The following is a 204-nucleotide window of genomic DNA, read 5'->3' as shown; positions in this document are numbered from 1 at the left end:
ATGCTCTACACTAGTCCCAACCTCATTAAGAATCCCAGAAAAATCAGAAATCTTACCTTTTAGACAAAATTCCACATGCCCCCTTCTTCTCCTTTCTTGAGTTTTCAAGAATCTAGGGTTTGGGAAGATGAACTAGTGTCAATTTAATATTAGAATGATGAAGTAATGATGGTAATTGATCAAGAAATTACCTTAGATGTTTTG

The sequence above is a fragment of the Lycium barbarum genome, chromosome 5 (genome assembly GCF_019175385.1).
Source record: "Lycium barbarum isolate Lr01 chromosome 5, ASM1917538v2, whole genome shotgun sequence".
In the NCBI taxonomy this organism is placed as follows: Eukaryota; Viridiplantae; Streptophyta; class Magnoliopsida; order Solanales; family Solanaceae; genus Lycium; species Lycium barbarum.
This window is presented reverse-complemented; position numbering follows the sequence as displayed.